The sequence below is a fragment of the Triticum aestivum genome, chromosome 2D (assembly GCF_018294505.1).
Source record: "Triticum aestivum cultivar Chinese Spring chromosome 2D, IWGSC CS RefSeq v2.1, whole genome shotgun sequence".
Lineage (NCBI taxonomy): Eukaryota > Viridiplantae > Streptophyta > Magnoliopsida > Poales > Poaceae > Triticum > Triticum aestivum.
Genome location: NC_057799.1, coordinates 244,547,526 through 244,557,198, shown reverse-complemented (window position 1 = coordinate 244,557,198; position 9,673 = coordinate 244,547,526).

The following is a 9,673-nucleotide window of genomic DNA, read 5'->3' as shown; positions in this document are numbered from 1 at the left end:
CTATACGCACTAACCATCTACGTGGGAGTAGTTATGGGTATCCCGACGTCGTGGTATCAGCCGAAGCTCTTTTGACGTCAGCGACTGAGTGGCGCGCGCCGTGTTGGACCGCTTTGACGTAACCGCCGTGATCGTGTGGGTTGCTAGGTCTGCTCGCGGCCGCGTTCGCAACGTGCAGGTGTGCTTAGGGCGATGGGCCCAGACCCCTGCGCGCATAGGTTTAGACCGGCGTGCTGACCTCTCTGTTGAGCCTAGGTGGGGCTGCGACGTGTTGATCTTACGAGGCCGGGCATGACCCAGAAAAGTGTGTCCGGCCAATTGGGATCGAGCGTGTTGGGTTATGTGGTGCACCCCTGCAGGGAAGTTTATCTATTCGAATAGCCGTGTCCCTCGGTAAAAGGACGACCCGGAGTTGTACCTTGAGCTTATGACAACTAGAACTGGATACTGAATAAAATACACCCTTCCAAGTGCCAGATACAACCCGGTGATCGCTCTCTAACAGGGTGAGGAGGAGGGGACCGCTGGGTAGGATTATGCTATGCGATGCTACTTGGAGGACTTCAATCTACTCTCTTCTACATGCTGCAAGATGGAGATGTCCAGAAGCTTAGTCTTCGACAGGACTAGCTATCCCCCTCTTATTCCGGCATTCTGCAGTTCAGTCCACTGATATGCCTCTTTACTCATATACCCATGCATATGTAGTGTAGCTCCTTGCTTGCGAGTACTTTGGATGAGTACTCACGGTTGCTTCTCTCCCTCTTTTTCCCCCTTTCCTTTCTATCTGGTTGTCGCAACCAGATGTTGGAGTCCAGGAGCCAGACGCCACCGTCGACGACGACTCCCACGGCACTGGAGGTGCCTACTACTACGTGCATGCCGCTGACGACGACCAGGAGTAGTTAGGAGGTCCCAGGCAGGAGGCCTTGCCTTTTCGATCGTTGCTACTTTTGTGCTAGCCTTCTTAAGGCAAAACTTGTTTAACTTATGTCTGTACTCAGATATTGTTGCTTCCGCTGACTCGTCTATGATCGAGCACTTGTATTCGAGCCCTCGAGGCCCCTGGCTTGTATTATAATGCTTGTATGACTTACTTATGTTTTAGAGTTGAGTTGTGATATCTTCCCGTGAGTCCCTGATCATGATCGTACACATTTGCGTGCATGATTAGTGTACGGTCAAATCGGGGGCGTCACAAGTTGGTATCAGAGCCGACTGCCTGTAGGAATCCCCCTATCCACACTCCTTGGCCGAAGTTGAGTCTAGACATTACAAAAACTTTTACTAACATGGCTGTGTGGCTTACGGGCCCACGTCGCCATTGGGTGGTAGTAGGATCTTTTATTCCTCAACCTATACTCTGGGACTCTGACATCTCTTCTATTCGGGTTAAATGAATTTTGTTAAATCTAACATTAGGATCTCGTTATCACTTTCACCCGGAGAGCCCCTTTATTACTGATGATCGTCTGCTGCACGCGAAGACCCTGAAGATACTCTCCGCTGATAACCCGAGAACTTGTGTTCATCGCTTTTGCAATTCCCTTTCATCGATAAACTCCTATGGATAACCACGTATACTTGCCATTCATACAATATTTCCCAGTTGATCTTGTTATTGCAAGATACCTCGAAATTCTCTCTGTTGTTCCGAGAATCCTTTGAGCTTACTGCCTTGCTGTTCTTTGTCACCTGAATACCCCTACGGATAATTCTCGCACTTACCGAGTATCCGGTCTTCCCCAGTTGATTTAAGTATTCCACAATAGTCTTCAAAATACTATTCGATCTTCCAAAAATCTTCAGGAGCCTGTTGCTCTTGGAGTTCTTGCTTACTAGCATTATGATTAGTCCCATAAGTCTCAAAATCTTATTGGCACCCTTTGTCATTATCTTTTTGAGTCCGTTGATTCAATTTGTTGCGAATGCTCGCAAACCTCAATCATATTCTAGAATTCATTCTTCCGGCTCAGTCGCCATTCTAAATGTGAGCTGGATCTCGACCTATCAAATTGCCATCGATGGTACCCCTAAGCCTACTCAACTTAACCATCCTTGCTCAGAGCGTTGCTTCTGACCCCCTGATTTGGAAATCATAATTCCTTTGCATTTGAACTTTGAGTTAGTCAGTTGTTTCTATAATCAGATCTCCTTACATTCTTCTTCCTCTGGTTGAGTACTGATGCTCACATCAGATCCCTTGTGGACCACCAGACCCTTTTGTCGGATTTTATCCGACAATGTCCTCCATATTAAATAAGCTTGTGAGCTTTTCCTCGGATACATGATGCCTTTGGTAAATTGTATCCTCTGCTTTGTCGACCGTGCTCTACTTCTGAGCTTGTGTTATTTACTCCTGAAGTTTGTAGTCTATCTTTCTTCGATGCTCCGATGGGTTGAACCTATGCCTTCCTTAATCTGTGTGAACCCGAAAGATTTCGCGGGACATACTTATCTGGTATTGCACCAGGTAAAACTTTCGACATCTAATGTCATTATCAAAATACGAGAGGCGAAGGGAAGGTTATGCATTGAAGAAGTGGGAGTCGACCTTGAACTTTGTGTTCATGCCCATGGACACGATGTAGATCTTATCACTAAAAGCTTCTCTTAAATTAATTATTCCCTTGGTATAAGTTCATCTTATATCTGGGATCTGGCCTTTTTCAATCGTGGTTCCGACCATGTTCTCCTTTAAATACCATTTCTTGGACAAGTTAAATCACTTGTCTCCTGCAGGTCAATACGCCTGCCCAACCTCTATTATGATCTACCTTGAGTGTTACCCCTGGTATCTCGGGGATATCTTACCATTGCACTACATCTTATAAATTTTGATGAAGTACTACCTTACCTTGTCTTTGTCACTTCATGGGCTCTGGGTTGTTTGTCAACTGAGAACACCGAATAGTGAATCAAGTCCGCACTCCGATTCAATAACTCTAGGTAATTTTCGTTGCTTACGAGTTTAATAATCATTAAATCATTCCTAGCCTGATCGGCTATATCATTAGCGTGCTAAATTTTAACTGTGCTACCTGGTCCTTAACCCCGTAACACAACTTTCGATGATGAGCTAAGCCTACGCCGATCTTCCTCTCATACCATTTCACCTGGAACAACAAGCTTGAGTTCAAGCGTGTGTCCTAATCATGGTTCCAATAACCGTCCGCTTCATTATTCCTTCGACTTGATGACATCGCCGATCGATTACCTCTTCATAAATTCTCGCTACAAATGTGTCGTGAACATCATCAACATTCTGAGCTCTTCCAAGATATCTATCGAATTCTGGATGAGAAATACCATCCTTGCCCTCGATGATTTGTTTTATCATCGACCATTTTATTGCCTTCCATTCAACACAAACTTGTTCGTGTTTTGTGTTGTACCTTGATTTCCTTGCTATCTAGCTTATGATATGTTCTACCCTGGAGTATTACCATCTTTTATGTCAAGAATGTCGTAAGAATCTCACCACCTCGTATGACATCTTGGTACAGTGATACTTCTCCCCATCACCATTCTTTCTTGGTCCCCGTGTTGTTTCTAAAAGGAATACCGACCAATGGTCTGTGATGTGTAAATTCTAAACTTCTAGCAACCCTATTGCTTTGAAGTTATTGGCCTATAGTTTCATTCTACGTCTATGGCTTAATGAATCATCATTCGGACATTGTTTGTGCTACCTAGCCCATATTTCGGGTGCACATTTCAACCAATGTTTAACTATGTATGTTTTCCTCGAGCATACATCATTAAGTCATTCGATCTAGCTAATGTTATCTCCTTGTTCACATAGTGATGGAAATCCATCTTTTGGGAATCTCAATGGAGTGTCGCTGAGTCAATCAGTCACCTCCTCACCTCTCCTTGATGTAACGATGAACCCTTGTCCAGAACTCGCTTCCATAGTTCATCTCCCGAGAATCTCCGCTGTCGTTTCGACAATTTGTGTTGCACCTTTCTTCTCAGGCATCCTGAGTCTGAGTTACCCTGACACCAATCAGATCTGAATCTCGGTCAGATATGATGGTTGGAACATATTTCCAAGAGTTATAACATTGACCTATTTATGACCCGGTAAGGTGATGATACCCAGCACACCTGGCGGGAGGACCTATTGTTATAAGTTTTCCCTTCAGCAAGGTTATCTATTCTTCCATGAGGAAATTGTAAGACTTATTCTATAAGTTGTTCCTGATGGATCCTTTTTGTTTCCAAATTCTGATCTTCACCTGTTGACCATGTCAATGCTATCTCAAAGCATGTCTATGGTACTCCGATTTTCAACAGGAACATTTGAAGCCCAATGCTAAATGTTTCCTGCTCAATTATCCAAACACCATTGTATGGGTAATGTCATGAAATTGTCTCTCCCGTACCTAAAGAGTTTTCTACATTATATCATGTCATGGATATCATGCTCTGCTTGTCCTTGGAAAGGATATAACCTTGAAATATGTGTTTAAACACATTTTCCTTTCCATTCTTCTGTTTAATCTGATAATCATATTTTCCTTTCCATTGTTTGGTTTAACTTTTCTGGTGGACTATATGATCTAAGCAGTATTAATTCCCTGCTTGTGCAAACACCACGGTGTACAACTCTGTCAGTAAGACCCTGTTACTATTGTTGGTGACATTCCGGTAACCACCGATGGACGAGAACTTTGCCTATTGGTCCGCCTCGTTTCAACGAGCAGGAAAATGGTTCTCTTCGTCCCTCGCCCTTGGTACCGACGATGTTGCTGACATATAACTGACAGGTTACCCTCTGACATGCCTTGCTATCATGATCGTGCAAGATGTCACCGCCCTTCCCACTTTTAACCCACATGGTGGGCCCATAACCCACAGTTCCACAGGATCGAAACCTGACTCTTATGTACACCCCCTGTTTTCAAGGTTGTTCCTCGCACCTGGCCTCGTATGTAATTCAGAAGCCACCTTCAGGTCTGATATCGGACACAATACTTATTCCCGTTGCTTTGACCCTTTCACGCCCTATAACAGGCATCGAACGATTGCCTGCCCGCTCGAAACTTCCCAGGTTACCTCCTTACTTTGCTCTCGATATTTTCTTAAGTTTCGATTCGAGGGTTACCTTTCGCCACCTTCCTCGATGCTGTCGACCCGATAGACAACCTTGTCGAAGCCCGTTCTCCCAGAATGCCCACCCCTTATTCTTTCGCAAGTATGATGGAGTTCCTGAAGAAAGGACGCCGACTTCATCATGATGACCGGAGCAGAGAAATGAAGACATCAATGTATTGGACCAGCCTCTTCCAGAAGTGCAAGCCAGGATGAGAAGACCCGCTAGATTCGGTACCAAACCTTCCCCCCTTACTCCCCTCTTAAATCTCGGGACGAGATTTCTTGTAGTGGAGGAGATTTGTAACACCCCGAGAATCATGCTACAGTAACTCCCTGTGATTAAGCTAATCATGTTGCTAAACAGGGCTTGATCACATTTGAATCACATTTCCTTTTCAAAACTCCTAGTTCAAACTTCAATTAAATTTAAAAGTGGAAAATAAAACTTTTCAAATGTCAAAACTAAAATGTTCTAAAGGTGACAAATAAATCATATGTAATATTGGTGGAGGAACCAAGTCTTTATAAAATGTTTAAATGCACCAAACTAATTAAATCAGTAGCTAAAACCATTAATTAAATGCCTTTTGTATTTTGTAAAATATTAAACTATATTATTTTGGGATGAAACTTTTTGTGGTTGTGACTTATTTGGTAACAACAAATTAGGTGCCATTTTGGTATTTTGCTAAAACAAAATAAAAGAGAAACTAGAAATAAAACAGAAAAGGAAAATAAATAAAAAAAAGGGCAAAAGGAAAGAAAACCCCCCGGCTCCCCAAGGGCCTTGGCCCACTGGCCCAGCCGGCCGAATCGGTCCAGCGGCCCAGCAAGGCCCCCTCCCCTTGTCGTCTTCCCCCCTCCTCGTCTGTTCACCCGACCGAGGGCGCACGCCCTCGCCGTCCCCGCCGGACCTGCTCGCCGCCCCACGCCGCCACATCGCCGAGGGGATAAGGATGAGTCCCCTAGGCCTCGTCGACAACCCTCGAGATCTTTCTCCCCCGCCTGCTCCTCTCCCTCGCTTTTCCATCTCGCCCGAGCACCATCATCGCCGCCGTTCGCCATTAACGCGGCCACCATGCTCCCCGCGCCTCGCCGAGGAGTCCAACAGCTCCGCCTGCTTCCTCTACTCCATCTCTGACCAAGGGTTCGAGCTCGGCGCCACCACAGCCCCGGAATCGAGTTCTTCCGCGCCTACGGTCGCCGGCGCTCCTCCGCCGATTGCCGACGCCCTGCTGCTCCTAAGCCACCACCGTGGCCTCCGTGTGCCTCCCCGGTGAGCAGTCTCTCCTTCCCCCTCTCTCAGCGCTGCCCGTAGATGCCCGTAGCCGCCACTTCCATTTCAGCCGAGCTTTTCTCCGTCGCGGTGCTCGTCGCCGTCGCTACCAACGATAAAGTGCTCAACCGAGCTCGTAGACGTGCTCCGGGCACCTCTAGGACCCCGTCGGACCCCTCTTTTGGGCATGTCGCAGCCTCTGTCGTTGTTCGCGATGACGCCAGATCACCGGCGTCCGCCACGGTCGACACCGCCGTCGATGTAACGCGCCACTCCGGTCGAGTTAGCCCATGGGACCGACGTAGATCGATGCGGCGTCGGACGCTCGATCGAACGCGCCTAGCCGCACCTCTCCTCATGCCCCGTAACGTTTTTCCGACGAAGTCCGGCGATGCTCCGCCGCGGAGATGGTCGCCGGCGTGTCTCCGGCGCCGCCCGCCGACGTGCCCCTCCGGGCCCCACCCCAGTGCCCCTGCCAGTGGCCCCCACGGGCCCCAGTTGACTGGGTTGACCCAGTCAACTGCTGACTGGGCAGGCCCAGTCACTGACATGCGGGCCCCGCCGCAAGAATTAAAAAAGGAAAAGAAAAAGAAAATGTTTTATAAATAAAAATAATTAGTTTAGCTAAACACTCACTGACATGTGGGGCCCATCCCTCTAATTATACTGTTAGATTAGTTTAATTAAGTATTAGACTAACAGAGGCTGACATGTGGGTCCCACTGGACCCACCTGTCTGGTTTGACTGGTCAGCCGACCTGTTGACTTGCTGACGTCAGCATTGCCTCATGCTGACGTCATAATTCATTTTTCTTAATAGAAATAATTCCAGAAATTCAAATAAACTTTGAAAATTCATATCTTTTAAACCGTAACTCGGATGAAAATGTTTTCTATATGAAAGTTGCTCAGAACGACGAGACGAATCCGAATACGCAGTCCGTTCGTCCACCACACCTCCCTAACCTATCGAACTAGCAACTTTCCCCCTCCGGTCCGTCTGTCCGAAAACGCGGAACATCGGGCATACCTCCCGGATGTCCCCCCCCCCTTCACCGGTACCACCTACTGTCGCGTTAGGACACCCCTAGCACCGCTCACTGTCATGTCACGCATCGTCATGCTTATGTTTGCATTGTATTTACTGTTTCTCCCCCCTCTTCTCTCCGGTAGACTACGAGACCGACACTGCTGCTGCCCAGTTCGACTACGGAGTCGACGACCCCTCCTACTTGCCAGAGCAACCAGGCAAGCCCCCCCCTTGATCACCAGATATCGCCTACTCTCCTCTATACTGCTTGCATTAGAGTAGTGTAGCATGTTACTGCTTTCGGTTAATCCTATTCTGTTGCATAGCCTGTCATTGTTGCTACAGTTGTTTCCCTTACCTGTTACCCTACTGCTTAGTATAGGATGCTAGTTTTCCATCAGTGGCCCTACATTCTTGTCCGTCTGCTGTGTTATACTATCGGGCCGTGATCACCTGGGCGGTGATCACGGGCATATACTTGTATATTATATACATGGCACCTGTGATGACTAAAGTCGGGTCGGCTCGTAGGAGTACCCGTAAGTGGATCTTTGTGGCGGAGCGACAGGGCAGGTTGAGACCGCCTAGGTAAGAGGTGGGCCTGGCCCTGGTCGGCGTTCGCGGATACTTAACACGCTTAACGAGATCTTGGTATTTGATCTGAGTCTGGCCATTTGGTCTATACGCACTAACCATCTACGTGGGAGTAGTTATGGGTATCCCGACGTCGTGGTATCAGCCGAAGCTCTTTTGACGTCAGCGACTGAGTGGCGCGCGCCGTGTTGGACCGCTTTGACGTAACCGCCGTGATCGTGTGGGTTGCTAGGTCTGCTCGCGGCCGCGTTCGCAACGTGCAGGTGTGCTTAGGGCGATGGGCCCAGACCCCTGCGCGCATAGGTTTAGACCGGCGTGCTGACCTCTCTGTTGAGCCTAGGTGGGGCTGCGACGTGTTGATCTTACGAGGCCGGGCATGACCCAGAAAAGTGTGTCCGGCCAATTGGGATCGAGCGTGTTGGGTTATGTGGTGCACCCCTGCAGGGAAGTTTATCTATTCGAATAGCCGTGTCCCTCGGTAAAAGGACGACCCGGAGTTGTACCTTGAGCTTATGACAACTAGAACTGGATACTGAATAAAATACACCCTTCCAAGTGCCAGATACAACCCGGTGATCGCTCTCTAACAGGGTGAGGAGGAGGGGACCGCTGGGTAGGATTATGCTATGCGATGCTACTTGGAGGACTTCAATCTACTCTCTTCTACATGCTGCAAGATGGAGATGTCCAGAAGCTTAGTCTTCGACAGGACTAGCTATCCCCCTCTTATTCCGGCATTCTGCAGTTCAGTCCACTGATATGCCTCTTTACTCATATACCCATGCATATGTAGTGTAGCTCCTTGCTTGCGAGTACTTTGGATGAGTACTCACGGTTGCTTCTCTCCCTCTTTTCCCCCCTTTCCTTTCTATCTGGTTGTCGCAACCAGATGTTGGAGTCCAGGAGCCAGACGCCACCGTCGACGACGACTCCCACGGCACTGGAGGTGCCTACTACTACGTGCAGGCCGCTGACGACGACCAGGAGTAGTTAGGAGGTCCCAGGCAGGAGGCCTTGCCTTTTCGATCGTTGCTACTTTTGTGCTAGCCTTCTTAAGGCAAAACTTGTTTAACTTATGTCTGTACTCAGATATTGTTGCTTCCGCTGACTCGTCTATGATCGAGCACTTGTATTCGAGCCCTCGAGGCCCCTGGCTTGTATTATAATGCTTGTATGACTTACTTATGTTTTAGAGTTGAGTTGTGATATCTTCCCGTGAGTCCCTGATCATGATCGTACACATTTGCGTGCATGATTAGTGTACGGTCAAATCGGGGGCGTCACAGAGCACCCAGTGTACTTTGTCAGCATGGTACTACGGGATGCGAGGGCACGGTACCCCATGCCTCAGAAGCTCTTGCTCGCGCTCTTGGTGGCCTCGCGTAAACTGCGTCACTACTTCCAAGGTCACCCAGTCAAGGTCGTCTCGGCCTACCCGTTGGAGAGGGTATTCCGGAGCCCCAACGCTGCTGGAAGAGTCACTGAGTGGAACATCAAGTTGCAAGCATTCCAGCTGGAGTTCAGCACAACCAGGGTCATCAAGGGAGCCGCGCTCACCGACTTCGTGGCAGAATGGACCGACGCCCCGGGGCTTGAAGTAGGCGAGGACCGATCCCTCTCGCCAGGAAGTGAAGCGCCAGATGGCTGGGTCATGTATTTCGATGGCGCGTTTG